This window comes from Colletes gigas, unplaced genomic scaffold (genome assembly GCF_013123115.1).
Source record: "Colletes gigas isolate AHSC1104 unplaced genomic scaffold, ASM1312311v1 Colletes_gigas_Sc00011, whole genome shotgun sequence".
Classification (NCBI taxonomy): Eukaryota; Metazoa; Arthropoda; class Insecta; order Hymenoptera; family Colletidae; genus Colletes; species Colletes gigas.
Window position 1 is genome coordinate 322,290 of NW_025106640.1, and position 22,390 is coordinate 344,679.

The 22,390-nt window shown below is 38.2% G+C and overlaps 1 protein-coding gene across 1 annotated transcript in view; it reads left to right on the plus strand.

Annotated features, from left to right (window-relative positions):
• Nucleotides 1–22,390, plus strand: part of LOC122398428 (protein split ends-like) — a 108,718-nt gene that overhangs the window by 2,384 nt on the left and 83,944 nt on the right. The window lies entirely within an intron of this gene.

The following is a 22,390-nucleotide window of genomic DNA, read 5'->3' on the forward strand; positions in this document are numbered from 1 at the left end:
CTCAAATCGTGGATCCGTATAGTGCACGCATTTAGTTTAGAAAAGAAAGCATCAAATATGATGAAAACGAATATTTACATTGAGAGAATTTATTTTATAGTAATTGCTTCATTATTATAGTAATTATACGATCATCCCTAAACGTATTTTATTTAAAGCTTATACTCTCTGTAAACATTTATGAAAAAAGGTATATTACTAAGTTTTAAAAAGTTGAATCGAATATATAGCATTTTATTAGTATTTAAATACTTTACTATTTTGTATATAATAATTGTAACTTGTTTATTGAATGTTACAGGAGAAAATTCTATATTTTCCTATTTTTTATATATGTCTTAAATCAGTGTTTAATTACATAGATTTGAAAATACTTTTTCTAACACGATTGTAATTTTAAAGAAAATCGTAAAATAATTACCAAAAACGTATGTATTACGTTTTGTTTAACGCCTTCGTTTGAATAGTCTTTTAATTTATATAATTTTTGATCGAATTGTATATAAGCAAGCTTAAACATGCAAGTAATACTACACGTATAAGTCACAGTAGCTATAGTTTTGTAAAAACATAGCTGCATTGTGGTTTATGTAAAGAATATTTATTTTTTTAATACTCTGTCGCATTTGCATGCACAAAGTAGAACTGTATAGTATATAAAATACGAATATATCTACAATGCACGTAAATTGTTAAAGAGCAGAGATCGAAGTAGGAAAACAAGTGAAAACTAACGGTGACGTGGCGCAGTGGCGCTCAGTTTGCGGATACTTACATGAAAGAACGAGAGAAGTATTATCTGTAATATTGTAATGCAAATAATGCTTTGAGATTAAAAACTTTACATTTATATTAACTATAAAAGGTATGACAAGAATTATTTAGAAATTTATGAAAATGTACATTGCAATTAACTTTGTATACCAGTTTTACCGTACTAAGCAATGTGATACTGCTTACAAATATAATTTATACCATTTAATTCAAATATCTTTCTTACTATTCATAAATATAGTTACAAAATTTTTAAAAATTGTCTTTAATCGTGATTACAATTCTTTCTAAAATTAGAGAATTTTTAACTATTTTAGAACACATAATCCCCATAAGATACGGAAAGATATCAAGACTATTTCTATAAATTGATAATTCTACTTAAATTAAAGAAATATTTCATACGAAACAAGTTTCCGAATACAAAATGCATACACGATTAAAATACGTAGTATAGAGGGGTTAGACGTCGGATGTTTTTAGGAAAGGTTTTAGTTTTCATTGTGCTATTAATTTTTCTTCTTGAAACATGCGTTGGTGAATATTCCCATTGTCAGCGGCGCTACATTTTACGTGCCAGCTGGCGATACTTCGTTTGTATGTATACTGGCTTCGTTCTTACGGTCGTCTACCGTGCATTATAGCCTTAAAGGTTCGTCCTTAAAATGGCGGGTGGCGTCGTTACGCCGTTGACCTCTCGTTTCTCCAAACGAGCGTTACGCATAGTGCAATATTTCTTGGAATGCATTTTTAAAGTTATTAATTTGTTTTTAATTACGACATCCATAAATCAATACTCTTAATCTATCGTATAATTTCAACGAACGTAACATATAATTATATAATTTTTATATCGAGAGTATGGAAATTTTAAGACACGTGTCTCAATCGTTTGATCATTTCGTAGTTCTGTTCACGTTGAGTTTTTTTACTTCGTACCTTATATTTTTCTTCTGATTCCTCGAGTTATAAAAGTAATAAAATTCAAACGTTTTATTTATTTTTTCTATTTTTACCAAAAAATATTGGAAATAAAACTGCTACACGGAAATAACTTGAAAATTTCGTTATGTGAAATAACTATAATCTATCATTCCATTAAATTAAGTAAACTGAACGTTTTACTACACATTTATTCATTTTTTTGTTTATTCAGTCATATTTTCACGGAAATATGATACAATTTCAAAAAAATTGTTGAAATAAGAATTCTACCAAAACTAGTAAGTGCTGACGGTTTTTTCTCGTTCGTGCACGTTCCAAGTCCGAACTTGGAACTCGATTCGATGCGTTTTGAAACGCACGGTCGCTACATTCTTACGCGTACAGTATGTGCAATAGTATTCGTGCACCGCGTTACACTCCCTTACTTGAAAACGTACATTTCTCCTACAGGTACACGCATAGCACATAATGTACCTCCGAATTTCTCTGCGCACACTGTATACGAGATATAACCGTATCCATCGAGTGTGCCTACATGCATATATATTCCTGTGCACAAGTAATATGCACACGTACCGCGTTTGCAATTTATGTTCACACGGAGATAAGAGTATACGCCGCTTTCATACACGCATACGCGACCCGTGTCGTGCACGTTTAGATTATATTTACAATTTACGCGTATGTGTAGGTCGATGTATTGACAGAATGCTTGAGAATGTACGTGTGAGCGCGCACGCGTACATATATGTGTGAGAGCGGGTTGCCGGCGTATTTTGTTATATTGATCGCGCGTGGTCGACCACCTCCCCTTCTCCAGCCTCACTCTGCCCCATCTCTCCCCACCCCACACCCTACCGCGCCCCTGCACCCTATGTTCACCCCACCCTTCCCTCTGCGCCTCGTCCTCGTCTTCCACTCGACGTCACCCATCCGAAAACCTTCGACTCTTCGACAACCTCCAGTCACACGTATTTTCGTGTGTTAGTGCCCCTACGATGATATACGAGCTGTCACAAATATGTATCCAAGTTACATGCTTTCTATGTGCACGGAGACTCGATGCCTTGTGTGGTTTTTTTTTTTTTCTTTCTTATAGCGGCAATCGAATTCCACGTTTCTTCGTCGAAATGTGTTTCAAATGAATCGTGCATTTTATGTGGCGTTCGAGAAGAGAATTATTCTGCGCGGAATTTGGGCTGGGACCGTTCGAATAACTTACTGTTCGCGTATTTGACAAATAAAAAGCCTCGGACGTGATTTCGTCATACCAAAGATTTTATTCCCTTGCAATTTGTATGCTTGACGACTTGCTTTGAATTTCGTTCAATCGCATTTTGTTTTGTGGGACTGCATAATCGTTGCAATGTGAATGGAATAGATTTTACTATATGGTTTTTTCCTTTTAAAATACCTGTGACGTTTTAAGAGTTATTCATAGAAAAATAGCAATAAGGGCTTCTCGAGCAATATCAGCTTTAATAGAAACGGATGCAGGGGGTCGAAAATTGTGCAGTTATTCGGAAAGTAGCTCCCTTGGCGCGTTACGTCATCGTGGCTAATTACATTGCGAATCCTATAGACTAGGAAAACTAGAAACGTTAAGAAAATGTTCTTTTCATCTTCACCGCGCAGTGTATTATCCCTGTTGTATTATTGTATCTCTACCGCATTTCTTTTGTATCGCTTGAACTTTGCACGCAACCAAGAATGCGTCTAGTATCGAATGAAAATGTAATCGCCTCGAACGTTCTCATTTCGCGCACAATATATATTCTCATTTATTTATTCGCTATAAGGAGAGAACATGACACATTGTAGTAGAGAAAGCAAGGTGAAATTGCAAGATATAGCTGTTTTGCAATTTAACCCTAATATTGAAAATAGAAAGTATTTCTTTTACTACATATATTTAATATAGTTTTAGATAACCTAACAATTATTATTCTATTCACATTGTGTTTTGTTTCCATTTACCTTCCTAATGTATAATTTCAGTATTTTGTTTTTAAGATGCTATTACATAATTTCTAAACATAACCCTAAATTCAAGGGTTGGTTTATAATAAAGTGCTTAGTTAAGACTGGACTAACCACTGAAACGTTTAAATATTCGAATGACTCAAAAATTTGACAAACAGGACTCACCAAAAACGGGGTAAATTGAGACATTTTAGTAGAGGAATAAAGTGAGATATTTTATTATATAATTGAAATTCTAAGTTTCATTCAACGAGACATGTATAGAAAGTTATTAATTTTTTATTCGCTATCCAAAATTGGTATCTAGTTAATTTTAGTTTTTGATCCAGTTAAAATATTATATCCATTCGTGGTATCATTCCTCAACAGTAATTCCCTCCAGTTCCGTGCCGTTTCCTCGCGAAGGGGTTTTGGGATTTAAGACGTCGAGGTCTTCGCGAGAGCACCTGCACGAAGAAGCTGAAACCGCCAAATTTCTTCATCCATCGACCCTGGTGCGTGGTACGGTATCTGGCAAGTGGCCGGCATTGCGTTTCAGACCGAAACGACTACGTTGCCTTCTCCTTCGTGTCTCGTAGCGTGTCTCTCGTTTCGCGACGTTGCCGTATCTGCGCCGGTCGTTTACGTATTGTTGGCACGGCAACGTCGCATCTTTTACCCTCTCGCACGGCGAATCGACTGAGTTGGCAGCTTGGTAAACGGAGCACTCCGTATACTTGCCTCGATCATCGTTCTGCGAACTCGCACATTAGTTGGTCGTTCGTTCACCATTCAGAGGATCCCGATACAGAGGTTTTTCTTTTAAAAGTGTCGGCAAAATGTACTTGTTCTCAAGAAATTCTAATCGTTCGTGGCGATCGCACGGCTAGTAACAGTTCGGTGTTTCGTATTCGATGACTTTATTATAGGATAGGTAGGTTCGTGAGTGAATTACGAAATATATAGTGTCATGTTGGTTGAAAACGTTAATTGCACAAAAAAAACGTAACCAGATTCTGAGAACAAAATTGAGAAAAATACGTTTGATACCTTCTTTGATATTTATCTATAAACAATCGTAAGAAATGCTTTTCACGCGAAATCTTTATCGGTAGAAGTCTCGAAAAATATTTTTCTGTTACTTTGTCCAGTATTTTGATCCATTTGAGTGAAGTTACACATATCACTTTTGGTTTTGCATGAAAGATAATTCAAATTTTTATTTTTGCATTCATAATTAATGCTGCATACAGAAAGCTGCGTATTTTTTTATTCGTTATTCGAAATTTTATTTGGATAACAATTTTGTTATTCCCTGCTTTTGTACACTCGTTCTGTGTTCTTAAAGTTTTCAAGTTTGTACCAGTATGACACGGGATAGAACCATCCGGTACTCACTATCGGTTCGAATAGTTTATAATGCGTCAAGTGTGTATAATACTTATACAACAATGCAGTCTATGCATGCCTCTGCATAATGCCAGGATGTACATGTACGAGTGTACGTGAATATATGTATTGATATGTACACACGTAGTTGTATGTTATCCAAGGGCTCTTCGCCACATAGAATACACGACTGACTTTCACCGGCTAAGGCGCCGAGTTCACGAAGGTGGTGGATGCCATACGAGACGTCCCAAAAACATCGACTGCCCGAAGCCCATAACTTGGCCTCAACATTTTCCTGTTCCTCAGTCATATTTTTACGACTTGTCCAAGTGGCCTTTATTCCGTCAACGAATCATTCCATGCATAATATATTAATTTTATGAAAATAGAAAAAGATGAACGTGCAAAGCTTATGAAATATTTCCTGACGCAATTTTTTTTATTAAAAACCATTTTAATATACAGACGTATACAAGATTGCTACACCCAGTTACGCGCTATTACGCATTCCCTATTTACAAAAGATTTAAAAGTTTTCATTTTTTTTATGCAGAAATAAATTTTGTTGCAACTCATTTGAAGTTTACAGTTAGCGATTCATTCATATTTAAAGAATAACGATGTTTGAACAAATTAAAGTATTTATGATTACTAACATCCTGGAACTATTTAGAATAATATCTTTGTGCATTTTTCTGACAAGTGTGGTATAAGACATAATAAATAAAGAGTATTAAATTGCACAATTTCTTACACAGCATAGTAAACGAAAATTTAGTTTTCAGAATATTTCTCATATCATTCATCCTTGTTCCAGCATCGTTCAGTAGTATAAAATCGAATGGAGCGAGTATACCGTTCAGTGACCTTGTTTAATAGTTGTTAAACGTGGGCGTCCTCGTTTTTCTTTAAAGTATGCAGTATGCACAAATAACGGTACAAAATGTTTTTTAATATTGGTTTATATTTCCCTTGTAGTTTTATATTTTAATGGGACAGTCGATAAAGAATAAAATTAATACCATTGTGAATATAAAAAAAGTTCTTTACAAAACAATAGAAACAGAAAAATGAAATGTCAAATAAAATACATAACGTATTCGAAACCTCCCACTTGCTGATCTTTCCTGTTTTTCAGAGCATATAACGTTTAGTCACGTTGTTTGATATTAATAGAATGCTTTATGAACTTCGCTGGGTAAATTTGAAACAAAATAAGTTGCATACCCTTGAGATTTATATTCGTGTAGCGTGGTACTTTCTTTTGTTTTTTTTTTTTTCTCTCTCCATTGTTCTTTGTAACTTTTGATAATGGATGCAATAGTTTTTGCAGTCACGTACCATGCCACGGAAACGTGCTCGAGTGACCCAGAGGGCTCACGAGAAATTGTAGATCTGGAATCGATAGAGTTCGCAGCGACGTTGCCGGTAGCGCGTACTGCAATGAAATTGGCAACGTCGCGACTCGTCTTGGGCCCTGTCAGAACCGTGCGTTTTTATAGATTTCAAGGTCTAACCTTTCGGATTAAAAAATAATCCCACTTCATGGGTCCCCATTCCAACTCAATTGTACCGCATTATGTTTGCTCAGGATCTTTGAATTATTATAATTTTCCCATGGAACCTTGGTTTTTCTTTGTTTGGGCAATGAACTTTTAACTCCTATTTACTTTATTTTTTATATTCTGTCATTCTGTGCAATATTCTGAAACAGTTAATTAGTCGTATGAGACATAATAAATTATTTACAAATAATTTTTGCCAAACAACGAAACTATCTGGAGAAAAATCATTTGATCATTTAAATAAACTAACGCATGATTATTTTAAACAACATCTGGTAAAATAATTTAAATTTAATACAAGAATGTGACTAAATGTGTTTAGTCATGCATTAGCAAAACATCTGATAAGATTGTAATATTGAAAAATAATATATCTATCATCGACAACAGTTACTTTGTTTCTTATTGAAACGTTCATTGTTCCAAATAAAACAAATAGCTTCGTAAATCCTCTTTGAGAGATAATGAATTAGTATATTTCTCAGTATTAATAAGATCAGTATATTTCGAAGAATAATTTACATGATATCGTAGAACAGAAACGTAATTGAAGTTGATCTTTCTTCTTGGGTATACAAATGCTCTGTAGAAGCATATTACTTAATAATACTCTGTATGTTTTGTATTTGATCGATAATGATATTTTATCGAATTACAAATTATAAACAGTTATATTTCTTTTAATGATATATCGAATGAAAAATTAATGCGTAACGGAGCCACGAGGTTACTATATGAAGAAAGAACAAAAGAATCATTCTCACCATATTCAGTTGATATTTTTCAAGCATCGAATAAGTAGAGCGAGGCTCCGTTTGAAACGCCTCGAGGGGCCCAGTAATCTGAGATCCGGAACCAGCGCGAGACATCCGGACTAGGGAAGGGCCCAAGTTCTCAGGGACAAAGGGAATTGCCATAATAGATGGGCCAAATAAAGACGTCGCCTTTATTGGCGGTAAAATTGCGTATCTCAACGTCGACTTTTTCGCAATGCGTAAATACCTGAAATTTAAAATGTCCAGTTTCTTTTGCTCAATATAATATAGTTGAAGATAAAATTATGTCGAAGTTTGTTTAATTATAGGAGCAAAGAGTTATCGAAAATAATGGTAATAATTTTTTTCACATTTTGACCAAAAGAAGCTGGACCCTTTTTAAATGAAATAAAAATATTATAAGTTGAACGAGCCCTCTAAATATATTAGAATATAGTTATGGTATGTAGATAAATAATGAAGAAAGTAATAAAAGAAGAAAAAAGTTAAAAATGAACAGAGTGAGGGTTAGATTATGGTACATTGGTGTTATAGGTTATTTTTTTCATATTTCTACTGAAATAACTTAACAGGAATTTAAAATAATTGGAATTGAACGAGCATTGTAGCAAATAATATTCTAAAGTGCAATAATGTAAATTTTGAAACAACTTTTCATACTCAGCGAAAATTCCTATAATCTAACTATAATCACAGAGCTCTTTTCAATTTTTAAATTTCTCTGAACCTCTAAACTTCTATGGTGTGTTCTATAGGAAATATCTTTAAAGTACGGTTAGTATTAATATCATCTTGTGTAGGTATTAATCTCTTCATTTCTGAATTAATCAGTGGTAGCAAAAGCCTCTAGGTTTAATTAATTTTACAATTTATATTTTTAACAAGTATACTTATAATCACATATAAAAATTGATTAAAGAAATACATTTACATCATTTTCTCATTTGTTGTAAATTAGTGCAAAATTTATTGTTATTCGGGTACCATGAATTGTTTTCCAGATAACGCAAAAAAATTCATAAAATTGTTCACGTTTTTGAATATTTTCATTAATTACTCAAAAATTCATAAGAATTTAGAAATGAGATTGTGGCGGCCAAGGCGCCACATACGCCTTAGCCGTTCGAAGCCGCTACAATGTATGGTTGCACACGAGACGATGGTTGCACACGAGACGATGGTTGCACACGAGACGACCAGAGCCGCGTGAGCCGAAAAGCCGTTGTCGTCGTCTCTGACCGTCTTTTGTTTTTGAAGGCCTCTTGGTACGGTGGCGATGATCGTACCAGAGAGTCGAGCGTAACCCGCACCACGAGTCACGTCGTTGTACGACAGCAACAATAAAATTGTGCGGAACGGAACAGAGCGGAGTCATTATCTTCCCGATCCCACATTGGTGACCCCGACGTGATCTCGCCGCGCAAGTAAAGTTTTTTTTAAGAAAATTTGGACATTTTTTGTATACGGACAATATTAGTTAGTGTAGAGAAATAAGTGTATAGTGTTAAGGACATAAGAAAAGGACACGGTCTGACAAATAGTAAGCGCGGTGTGTGTGTGCGGTGAAACTATTTTTTTTTGTGACTAAGACTGGTAAAATGACTGACCCTAACGTTAACGCAGGGACATCCGCGGGTGTGCCGTTGGCAGTTGATCGCGTCGCTGTACGGATACCCGAGTTTTGTCCGGGAGACCCGGAGATGTGGTTTTCAATGGTAGAGAGAAGTTTTGAGGTATCCAATGTAACGTCGGAGACCACGAAATTCGGGTACATTCTCGGCGCGTTAAGTGCGCGACACGCCGCGGAAGTAAGAGACATTATCATGAATCCCCCGGCCGCGGATCCGTACACGACGCTAAAAAATGAGTTCATTCGCCGGCTTAGTGCGTCGCAGGAACAGAAAACGCGGCGGTTATTGGAACACGAGGAAATCGGGGACAGAAAACCGTCCCAATTTCTTCGTCACCTGCGCGGATTGGCCGGTACGGCTTTTTCGGACGGTGTATTGCGGACGCTTTGGATGGGCCGACTACCTGCTAATATGCAGGTGATTTTAGCCACGCAGCGGGACACCCCGCTGGATAAGGTGGCAGAGTTGGCAGACGCTGTTGCGGATACGATGACACCGCGGGTACACGTCACGGAGGCCGCGATTACGGGCGTATCTACATCCTGCCAAATACCCCCGCCGGGCCCGAGCATCGAGGCCATGTTAAACATTAAGATGTCGCAATTGGCTCTTTCCTTGAGGCAGGAAATTTCTGCCATCCGTGAATCCTTGGTGGACCAGGGGCAATCTTCCCGTCGCAGGTGGACCCACCGAAATCATCCAAACTCGCGCTACCGCAGACGATCTCTATCGCGATCGCGAGAGCGGCCCGCGGGAGGACAAATGGACCATCAAGGGAAATGCTGGTACCATTGGCGGTTCGGTCCGGCCGCGCAGAGGTGCGTTGCACCGTGCAATTGGAACGCCACGGATCAGGGAAACGACCTGGGGAGTCGTTGATGGCGGCCAGCGACACAAATCCAGCATCACGCCGCCTCTTCATCTTAGACAACAGCTCGAAGACGGAATTTTTAGTGGATACCGGGGCCGATTTGTGCGTTTTTCCGCGCCGCCTGCTAGGCGGATTGCGAGAAAGATCGGAGTACCAGCTGGCGGCGGCGAATGGGAGTGTAATTAACACCTACGGGACAGTGTCGTTAAACCTGCACCTCGGCCTACGACGGGATTTCGTGTGGCGATTCGTGGTTGCGGATGTTACAAAACCCATAATCGGGGTAGACTTTCTCGATCACTTCGATCTTATGGTGGACATCCGCAATCGTCGCCTCGTCGATCGGACCACGTCGTTAACGGTCCGCGGAACACGAGCCGAGGATGAAACGCCGTCGGTGAAGACAGTAGCAGGGACTACCGTTTACCACCAGCTCCTGATGCAGATGCCGGAACTTACACGGCCTAGCGGCACCCCGATGAGGACTACGCACCAAACGGTGCATTACATCGAGACAACCCCTGGACCACCCGTTTCCAGCAAGCCGCGGCGGCTTGCACCGGACCGGCTCAGGGCTGCCCAGAAGGAGTTCGACGCGATGGTGAAGATGGGCATCGCTTGTCCTTCGAAGAGCGCGTGGTCAGCACCCCTTCATATGGTTCCGAAGAAGGGCGAAGAAGCTTGGAGGCCTTGCGGTGACTATAGAGCGTTAAACGCACGGACAATTCCCGACCGATACCCCGTGCGTCACATTGAGGATTTTGCGCAACAACTGAGTGGCAAAAAGGTATTTTCCACAATAGATCTCGTCCGAGCTTATAATCAGATTCCGGTTGCGTCGGAAGACGTCGGAAAAACGGCCATTACAACGCCGTTCGGGCTTTTTGAATTCCCGTACATGTCGTTCGGGTTACGAAATGCCGCGCAAACATTTCAGCGCTTTATCGACGAAATTTTACGCGGTTTCGATTTTTGTTACGCGTATATAGACGACATTTTGGTCGCCTCAGAATCCCAAGCCGATCACCTGCGCCATTTAGAATTATTATTTAAACGATTAAAAGATTATGGCATTGTTGTTAATCCGAATAAATGCACGTTCGGGCAGGAAGAAGTTAAATTTCTAGGCTATCGGGTAAATGAAAGCGGCACTCAACCTTTGCCCGGCAAGGTACAAGCCATAAAGTCATTTCCCCTTCCGAAAAACGCGAAGGATTTGAGGCAGTACTTGGGAATGCTTAATTTTTACCGCCGTTTTATCCCAGATGCCGCTCGCTTTCAAGCACCCTTGAACGACCTTCTAGCCGGCAATTTAAAGGGCAAGACCCCGATAGCCTGGACTTCGGAAGCGCGTCAGGCTTTCGAAAATACCAAAAATAGTTTAGCAAACGCAACCCTGCTTTCTCATCCTGCGGTCAACGCTCCATTGTCGGTTACCTGCGATGCTTCTGATTACACCGTAGGAGCTGTTTTACATCAGTGCGTCGGCAACGAACGACAACCATTAGCATTCTTTTCTAAGAAATTAGGATCTGCCGAAAAGAAGTATTCAGCTTACGACCGGGAACTACTTTCTATCTATTTAGCAATAAAACATTTCAAACATATGCTCGAAGGCAGACATTTCACGATTTTTACAGACCATAAACCCATAACTTTCGCTTTCAAACAGAAATTAGATAAATGCTCTCCTCGACAATTCCGATACCTAGATTACATTGCGCAATTCTCTACAGATATTCAACATATTTCCGGTAAAGACAACGTCGTTGCCGATGCACTGTCCAGAGTGGAAACGGTTAACCACTCGATTAATTTCGAAGAATTGGCAAAATCGCAAGCCCAGGATGAGGAGTTGCAGCGGTTGTTGAATAGCGAATCTAGCCTGCAATTACGCAAAGTCTCGTTGCCTGGCACGTCTTCCGAAATTTTTTGCGATATTTCGACTAAGAATGTAAGACCTTATGTCACCCCTCCTTTCCGACGTGCAGTTTTTAATATGTTACATGTATTATCACATCCAGGTATTAACGCGACGATCAAGCTCATAACGCAACGTTATGTTTGGCCGTCGATTAAAAGAGATGTTCGCACGTGGACACGTTGCTGTATACCGTGCCAAAGATCAAAAATTTCCCGTCATGTGACTGCACCATTGGCTACATTTGTTAAACCTTCTGCGCGATTCGAACACATTCATTTAGACATAGTAATTTTACCGGTGTCCGAAGGTTTCAGGTATTGTCTGACCTGTGTAGACAGATATACGCGGTGGCCGGAAGCCTTCCCCATGGTCGATCAGGAGGCCCAAACCGTAGCTCGAACCTTTTATGACGGTTGGGTAGCGCGGTTTGGTGCTCCCGTACGGATTACCACCGATCAGGGTAGGCAATTCGAATCCAAATTATTTTTTGCGCTGAACAATTTAATTGGATCCACACGCCTTCGCACAACGGCGTATCACCCAGCGGCCAATGGGATGGTAGAGCGTTTTCACCGACAGCTCAAGTCGGCTATAAGGTGCCACGGATCCGACAAGTGGACAGAAATACTTCCGACGGTTCTACTCGGTATTCGTTCCGCCTGGAAAGAAGACCTCGGCGCTACCTCAGCGGAATTAGTTTATGGCGAGCCATTAAGATTACCGGGAGAGTTCTTGTCTTCGCATTCAGCGGAAGGCACAGAAAATGCTTCCGATTTTACTAATAGACTACGCAACCATTTTTCTAAATTGAGTCCCTCTAATGCATCACGCCATTCCGTTAATCGTACATTCGTTTTCAAAGATCTTAGCAGTTCAACACATGTTTTCATCCGAACAGATTCAGCCAAAACTATTTTACAACCCGCTTATGAAGGTCCATACGCCGTAGTGCGCCGAGGCGAAAAAACATTTACAATAAACATTAGAGGTAAGGAAATAAATATATCAATTGAAAGGCTAAAGCCTGCTTATATGCTAGCAGAAAACAGACCGGATCCCGTGAGCATAGAAAATCAGCCGGTCACACAAACAAACGTACCTGACAATGCGCCGGTTATACAGCAACGTGTTACGCGTTCAGGTAGACGCGTACGTTTTCCCGATCGATTTCAAATTACGCGGTAGTACTTAAGGCTTGCGCATTATTATAATAAGTATCATATACCATTTATTTTTATCCATCACTTTTATGTACTTTCATGTATTTTTAGGTATTACGTATTATATATTAAACTCCATGTAAATTCCTTTTTTTTTTTCAACTCTGTTCAAATACTGTAATGTAAATCTTAGTTAGGATAACGTATTTTATATAATAGAGTAAATGGTAGTGGTAATGTAGTCGGTCAATTTTTCGTAATTGTGCCAATTACTGGCAGGGGGGTAGTGTGGCGGCCAAGGCGCCACATACGCCTTAGCCGTTCGAAGCCGCTACAATGTATGGTTGCACACGAGACGATGGTTGCACACGAGACGACCAGAGCCGCGTGAGCCGAAAAGCCGTTGTCGTCGTCTCTGACCGTCTTTTGTTTTTGAAGGCCTCTTGGTACGGTGGCGATGATCGTACCAGAGAGTCGAGCGTAACCCGCACCACGAGTCACGTCGTTGTACGACAGCAACAATAAAATTGTGCGGAACGGAACAGAGCGGAGTCATTATCTTCCCGATCCCACAAGATCTATATTAAAACCTGCTCAGATTTTAGAAGGTATTCGACAATTGTATAACTTCTTGTTAAGCAATTTACAATTGATGCCATTACAGATAAACCCTCTCAATTTTATCGTTAGTATAAATGATAACATAAGTCGAAGATTAAAGGAAAATACCAAACTAACCATAAATGATAACATAAGTCGAAGATTAAAGGAAAATACCAAACTCACCATAAATGGTGTCGATTTTTTTAAAATTTAATATCACAAGTGGATTAAGAAAATTCAATTTAAAATTAAAATTCACGCTTCGACCGAAGTATAAGTTATCTTGAACTTAACGAAATAAGAAACTATATATAGTACAAAATGTATAATACAAGGAATTAAAGATAAATTCAAAACTGTTGTTAAATACGATTGTACATAATTCAGTTTTCTACAGTGTCAGTACGCTTGGCATTCCAAGTGTAAAGGGTTAACGCGCGATGTGTACACAGTACCAATCAGTAAAATAGATAATTGTGTAAATTGGGTTAAGGCAGAAAGTATATCGCGGAGGGGAATTATTCCGGCGTGATTTTATTCGAGCCAATTTTACGAAGGTCCGTCTAATTGCAACGAAGACTGTCCAAAGATCCTGAACACGGGTCTGGGCTGAGCTTAACCAGACTGGTGGGTAGGAAGGAAGGTAGGCAGGCAGGCAAGCCAGGCGAACAGGCAACGCGACATGGTACACCGGTTCGAGAGTTGGCAACGTCGCGTGTCCGTTCGTAGAGACCTGGCAACGCCGTCCAGCTATTATGTAACACCCGGCAACGTCGCTGGGATACACAGAGGGGCGTTGGGAGCGAGTATCGGTGGGGAGAATAGGGGCGATGGGTAGAGTCGGACGGTGGGCGGTCGGGGGAGTGGGCGAAGGGAAGGGCAAGAAGTAGAGGGGGTGGAAGCATTATATACGGTAGGGAGAAGGAGCACATACGCGTCAGGGTCCCCACCCTTCGGGTTGCTGCTGCGTCACACGAGGCATTGTAACCCCTTGTCTATATAGCATGTATACACGTATGTATATGCCTGTATGTACGTTAGATATATGTACATACCATACATGTATATGCATTATGTATACATAACGTTCGAGAAAACCACCTTATAGCGAGGGAAGCCTCGAAAATGGGGCTTCGAAGAACGACTGCTTGCGAAAATATATCGTACGTTGGACGCGAATGATAACGAAATTTTCTTTTTCGTCGTATTGGACCTCGGACCCGTTTAAGGTTACCTTTGGTAAATTGTAACGATTTTGTCGTAACGGCCAATGGCAGAGCATCCGTGTAAACTGGAAAAAAAAAGAGATTCGATTGATCCAGGGCGTCGAGCGTGGATAAAGAATGTTTTGGTTTTAGAGACAATTGTCACCCTTAACGCTTTGAGTGCCCGTTTTCGCGCAACTAGCCACTCAAATAGCATGTATCGTCGATTGCACAGGCTGGTGCATTTAGTAAACGAGTTTGAAAGTCGTGTTTTGTAATAAATTTGTAATCGAAACATGTATTATTATCAATGTAAGGGTATAATATACTAAATGCATCGTAGAAAACAAAATTAAGGTTCACTGAATAATTTATCATTAAAGAGACACGCACAGAATGCTGTCGAACGTATAGCAACGTATATAACAAATTAAACACTTTGATATTAACTTTTTGTAATTAAAACGGCGTGCGAAATTTGTTTTGTTAAAACTATACGCGGATCAGGTTCATTAGGGTATTGTTAGAAAGTGTTTAAACGTCCGCAAAATATCAAATAGCTTGAATGTAAAGGACAATATGAAGTGTGTGTTAAATATTTTGTATGGGTTAGGTTCTTTGTTTATATCTATGGTGGTAATGGTATTTTGTGTCTTGCATGGTTTCTGGATCCGAATGTGGTGGAAAAATCAAACCCAAAATTCAATAACCCATGCACGCAGACAAAGTATTTAATTATGAATATATATGTATGATCAATAAAAAATTTCTACATAAGTGTGAATGTGGAATGTGTATGTGTGTTGTATGTATTTTTTGAACAAAAGATTGTTAGATTGGGATTTAGAACAAGAAACATTGTTAGTTTAGTGCTGTGTAATAATAATTTATTTAATGTAATATAATTTAGTGTTGTATAATAATACAGAATAAAGTATTCGCCAAGAAATGCGGAAGTGTTACATCAATCTCAAAGCTTTGCTTTTAGGCATGACATTTTTACAACTATAATTGAGGATTAAAAAAATTGATAAAAAGTAGTAGGAAGAACAATTTTTACGGTTTATGGTTTTTAGAATTCTTTTTTTGAATAAGCATAAATACACTTTACGTTTGGTAGAAGAAACTTGGTTTTTGCCGGCACAATTTGCATACTTGCATCAGTGGGAATAGTTTTCCTGATCTGTAGAAGGAAAATGGTTGATGCAATCAAGCCTTTCTTCTGACAGGTCTCCGTGCAGATGATTTTATCTTGACTTTTTTTTAAGCTTGCGATTGCGCGAAGAGCACCTTCATCTCTTTCTTAGTATTTTATTATTATCTTTCGTAAAATGATTCTTGAAAACATAAATATTTTATGAAGAATGATAGTTTCATACATTAAGAATGAAGTAATGCGAATAGAAAAAGATACATTAGTTTTTTAAACGTAGTTTGTTGGCTGCATAAGTTGCATTTGTATATAATAATTTCTGTATAAAGATATTATATTAGTTTGAAATAATACACTATTAAAATGTCATCGATAAATTAGTAATAACAATAAAATATTAACTGATCTGTTACGGATCAACAATATACATATTTAAACAATTCTATTAGACATTCCAAAACACATTAATTATAGAAATTGAAAGGATTTTACATTTGGACTACACTTCTAAGTCGGAATGTTTAACAAGAATCTAAAAATAAGGTCCAAGTGTCGAATCGTTTGAATTTTTAAAATAAATGTATGTGCTTCGAAAAATCAATGAATTGCTTGAATACATTAATTTTGTTGCCATTCAACATTCTGTCTTCGATTTATTTTATAATCAATTCACTGGGTAGCCTTTGTAAAAGGATTTTTCCAGGCAATATTTTAGAAGCATTCAAATCTATATGAGTAGTTATAAACAAAGTGGATGTTCGGCCACCTCTGGGATATATTTTAATGAGGGATTCTACAGGCCAAAATAAGACGAAAATCAAGAATACCAATTTGTTGATGGAGGCTTCGTTAAAAAGTTATTAACAATCAAATTCAAAAATTTCAAATCGTTCTGGAAAAATTATTTTCGGTTGCGGGGGTCAATTACAATCATTTTTGGTGAATAGACATACACCCGAAATCTTACGCGGTTTCGAGAAAAAAATTCGAGAAGGTGTGAAATTTTTCGACGGAAAACAAAAATTTCAAATCATTCTGGAAAAATTATTTTCAGTTGCGGGGGTCAATTACAATCATTTTTGGTGAATAGACATACCTCCGAATTCCTACCCACTTCCTAGAAAAAAATTCAAGAAGGTGTGAAATTTTTCGACGGAAAAAAAAATTTCAAACATACTAAAAAAATTATTTTCAGTTTGGGGGGTTAATTACAATCATTTTTGGTGAATAGACATACCCCCGAAATCCTGCTTAGTTTCGAGAAAAAAATTCAATATGTGCGGAACTTTAGACGTTAATAACTTTTTAAGAAAGCCTCTATCAACAAATTGGTATTCTTGATTTTCGTCTTATTTTGGCCTCTAGAGCCCCCCATTAAAATTTTTCCCAGGGTTGGCCGAACATCCTGTATAGTATGAAACACAAAAACATTCGATAATTCGATGGTATTAAATTAGTATTATTTACGATTTTACAAGTATTAGGGTTTTTGTTTTTATTTATCGTGTATTATACTAATAAAATTTTGCGCCCATCTCTGGTTAAAAATTGTTCGTCCACAGGTGAAATCCTCGGTGAAAATCGTAGTTACGTTGCGCGAGAAAACGGACACGGACGATGGAGGAATAGAATAGAGATAATCTAATGGGTCATTTGCTATGCATACGCGTTAGTTACGTCACTATTGTAATCAGAATAATTTCTGGGACAGAGAAAATCGCGCGTAGCCGCGACTCGTTTCGAAAGATTACGATTCTACGCTTATTATAATGTTCAACACATTCAAGTGGAATCGAAGATTTATTGGGATAGGACAAGAACGGCGTGGATGTTGATTTTGCGATCTTTTTTTTCTTCGATGCCGTGTGTTTTGCACTTTGGAAAGTTCTTTGCATAAGCCGCCTGTGTAAATAAAAGATTCTACATCGAAGTAGAAGAAACTGCTCTGGGAGAAAGCGCATAAATACGTGGAGATAAGGTCGCTAATAAATCCTTCCAAGTTCGTTAGATGGTTAGTCAAATACATTGTGTAGACAGATGAGGTAAATAAATATAATAATATTAATTAAATAATTATATAATTTTGCTTGTACAAGAGATTTTCTAAAAATTTATTACTCATACGATCATTGTATTCAGACTTATCTTACTCAACGAAACAAACGATGGAGTCGTAAACGACGATGACTCCTAGAAAGAAGGATTCTAGAAAACGCGTTCTCATTTCTATTTGAAACGCAAGAAGCCCCAGACGATCGTAAATGCGGTACCATCCGGTTAAAGGTTAAAAATATGCAACGGAAACAGAACTGTTTGCAGGTGCATTCGAAATTACAGACGAAATTATCGCGGTTAAAGTTAGATCTCAAAGCATCGATTTTCCATCGCGTATATGGAATTACGTCACGTTTTTCTTCCGTGCATTAATAAACGACGTCTAGCGCCATTGTCTATTTCATTTGTCCGGAAGCGTGATCGTTTTATACATTTTTATCGTTTACGTGACGGGGAGACGAATTGTAGACGACAGTAACGACCGTGCTCGAGAATTCTCGAGTTTCGTATCGAACTGCGTGAAAAATGACGAATCTTGAGAAAATACAATCTCAGGTTGACAGACGTTGGCCTTGCAGCATGATCGAAACTAGTGTAGAGCGTGATACGCGATTAGTATTTAGCATCTATGTAATACCGAGAGATAATATTTCATTTGAAAGGCTCGGTGCTATCCCGTTTCAACGACCTCCCGTTCTTTTTGTCCGAGGATCGATTTGCTTTCCCGGCTTCGTGCTACGAGTTACACAATTTCGCCGAGGAATCTAGATTCATTGAGAAGTTTTGCAATTACATACGAGCGTGTTCGTACGTTTAGAAAAATCAAAATAAGACAACCCACGTACCTTGGCGCGCATAGGTGGCTGCCAGAAATTGGCTAAATATTAGAATGGTACAGTGTCTCTCAAACTGTGGTTTATGAACCACAAACACACACAAATGCTTCCCATATTTTTTTATTATAATTAAAAGCACTAGTTTTATTCCTTTTGATCTCGTAATTTTGTAACTCAAATTGTAATTTTTATCGAACAAATTTTATTCGTTATTTGAAATTTTTGCTTTTGTTGACTGCTACCGTGTCATTCTGGTTGTAGTTGCCATTCATAAATAAGAATACTTGACGCAAAAGTGCATTATAATGATCATGGGTTTTACGAAACGGAACGGTAAAATTCAGCTGTCTTGACCTACAGCTGTTCGTGCCAATGTTTCATCGAATTTATTTCAGTCCCGTTTAATCTATATATCTTCAATCTCATGTTTATAAAAGCGAATAATTTCTATAGAAAGATGAGATTTTACTTCCATAATAATTTCTTCTCCTGTCCTTTTACACATAAATACTAATTCTGAATTTTTTTCTGTTACATCACATTGTTCTCTTAGATTACTTTTTCATAATTTTTTAAAAGAATCAAAATAAAATATTTGCAACGTTAAAATTTTTTTAATAACTCTATTGTAATAAATTTGTTGTACGAGATGATAATTCAAATTTGTATTTTTATAGATATAGTTTGCTAAAATCAGAGTTTATAATTTGAAATTTAAAATCCAAGTAAATATATAAATAATTTACACATTTAAATCGGAACAAATATTTTGGTATTCAGTTTGCAAATGTTACTGGCACCCTAATTCTAGTTTCATTCTATTTTTAATATTCTCTCCCCGACCCTTTGCTTGAGTTATACAACCTCCAAATATATTCTCAAGACAAATATACTGAAACGAGTTCGACATTTATGTGGAACGCCGTATAAAGGAGTCACGCTGATATTTTAAACACGATAATAAAATTGAAGTAGGAGCTATCTTATAATATCCTGAAATTGAAGGTGGTATTCTTGTTTAGAGTGTGATATTTTCAGCTTTTTTTAAAAAGAAACTATAAAACTTTTTGTGTAACATTTACAGTATACAAATTATTTCTGTAAACAAAAGATAACAATTACGTGAACTGTGTCTGGTTAAAGAAAGTGTTGTAAAGTGTCTTGCTGGTGTGTAAAAGTGCAATAAAAAAAAAATTGATTTTTTTTGTTAATTCTAGACAAGAATACCCCCTTAAGTGTAAGGTAAATGCCCTAATTATTATACATACATTTCTAAGATGTCTACTTTTTAAAAAATCAGTGTACAAAAATATTACGAACTTGAGAAGAAATTTCTGTCGCCCATTTTTGAATTTCAATGTATATGGTCGATAAGTATTGTAAAACAAAAGAAAAATTTTTTCAATTTTCTAGACCGAAATACCCCTGTAAGAACAACCAAAAAAAACAAAAAAAAAAAAGCAGATGCATTTTATAATAGCAGCGCAACTTTCTCACAGTGTAATAATTATACTTTCTCAGTTTATCGACGAAATAGATTGAAAGTGTCGGTGACTGGGTTAGCGTCGAAATTAGGTGCACTTAGCTTAATGCAAGAACGTTACGTTTGATGCATGCAGCAGACAAGGAAGGGCTCTCCATTCCATCCCTCATTATACTCGTATTAATTTCCGCGCGTTTACGTCTCATTGACTCTGATACTCCTGTCGTCCCGTCCTTTCATCGACCGCCAGGAAGAAGGACATTTAACGTTGAAGAAGCGGGGCTGCAATTACTAGGCACGGAGCGAGACAAATCGAGAGGCCGCCTTCTTCCTCGCGAGGTTTTTAGGCCGCCAGTCTACGTCTGTTGTTTTGTAGTTCAACGACTCTTTCGCCGGTGCCTCCGCACTGCCACCTCCGCACGTTGCCTCGTTCACCTCCTCCTTGTTCGGAGGCCTCTTTTGCGCGCATAGGAACCAAACGACAGAACGAGACGCGCACGTACACGATCGAGCGCCCGTTAAAAACTATTGCGCGATGCGGAAGAAAGTGTAGAAGAAGGCGGGCGTTTCAGCGATAAATATTCATAAGAACCTCCGGCGTGGGTCTACGCTCGCGAGCATACGTTTAGAACGAGAGAAACGCAATATGAATTCCTTGCTCGTATTGGAAGTAGCAATAGTAAACAATACTGTCGGTCGACGAGAACAGTTACGTCCTCCTCGGTGGCGATGGAACAGTTTTTGAATTAAAACAAAAAAATAATTAACAAATTATACATTTATTATTCAGCTCTTTACATATATTTACGTGTACATAATGATACATAATAATAATATTAATAATTTTAGTTGTCTACGCGAACCGTTCTCAAGAGCAAACACATTTCTGCGAGCTATACGCCTGTACGTTTCACAGGCTCGATGAATGGGTGTACAAGAATTTCGAATTCACTAAATTAAAAATGCTGAACGCTATTGGGTAGGGTCAGCTCCTCCGCAACGACCGATCATCCTTTCGCGCTAGCCTCCCCGGGTGCAGTCCTCTCTTCTTTCTCTGTTGTGTCGTACTCCCGGCTCGTAAAGGTTAAATGAGTCTGGCACATCGAGGGAACGAGTTAGAAAACCAGCGCGAGCGAGAAGGCGGGTGACGTCGCCGGGCAAGAGAAGGGAAAGGAGACAGAGAGAGGCGATGCTCGTAATAACCTCTCCTCCACCTGCAACCGGCGTTCGCTGTGTATCGCTTCTATATAGAATAGTACTTTTTTTCTCTCCCTCTGCGTTCCCCCGTGTATGTCTACGTACACGTACAAAGGCAGCATTTTGCTGTACACTCACCTTTCGGTCGTGTATATCGGCACAGAAGCTTTCCTGGCTCGACGGAACGAGCGTCGTTCCTACTACCGGCTGGCCGTGACACACTTATTCCATCGGCAAGAGGGCAAAGTGGCAGCCATCGTGAAAATCTCACGGTTTTTCAATCGGCCAGGTTCACCGTCGTTGCTCGAGGCCCATGGAGTATTTTCGAAATCGGTATTTACGTGGCGGCGCGCTTAAATTCACTGGACATCTTTTCGAATGATGGTGAGGATGCCTCGTGTTCGGTTTACCAGAGCAATCCTAAACATTTTTAGCTCATAGTACACACATTCACGTTACATTAACATTCGTTTTTTTTTTGTATTTTATTTTTAACCCTTTGCTAAGGAAACATAGAAGACTAACTTGTATTATTGTTCTCCCTCTTTTCCCTAAAGCATTATACAGTTTGTAACTTGTCGAGTTTAAGCAGTCTGCAATTTGATATAATTATACTTGAAATTTTCGTTAACCACCAAGTCATAATCACTCTCAACTTAATACTAGCCTTAAACTAATGATATATTAATATTCCATGTAGAAACGTGCAAGCTATAATTTGAATTACAGAAGAAATTCATAACCATGGAATTAGTATAGTTATATTTCCTTATTTTTTTTATATCATACTATCCATATTAGGTAATACATTTATTATTATATTTCAATTAAATTTGCTCAATCTCGAATCGATCGTCG